This window comes from Cebus imitator, unplaced genomic scaffold (genome assembly GCF_001604975.1).
Source record: "Cebus imitator isolate Cc_AM_T3 unplaced genomic scaffold, Cebus_imitator-1.0 Scaffold519, whole genome shotgun sequence".
Taxonomy (NCBI): domain Eukaryota; kingdom Metazoa; phylum Chordata; class Mammalia; order Primates; family Cebidae; genus Cebus; species Cebus imitator.
In genome coordinates, this window is record NW_016107834.1 from 1,183,757 (window position 1) to 1,183,964 (window position 208).

The following is a 208-nucleotide window of genomic DNA, read 5'->3' on the forward strand; positions in this document are numbered from 1 at the left end:
TGATTTCCTAAAAGAAAAAAAAAAACAAGGTCTGTGAATTGAAAATTCAACTGACCATGTAGATGATATGAAAATCCAAGAGGGGACAGACACAGTGGCTCACACCTGTAATCCCAGAGCTTTGGGAGGCTGATGAGGGCGGATCACTGGAGGTCAGGAGTTCAAGACCAGCCTGGTCAACATGGTAAAACTCTGTCTCTACTAAAAA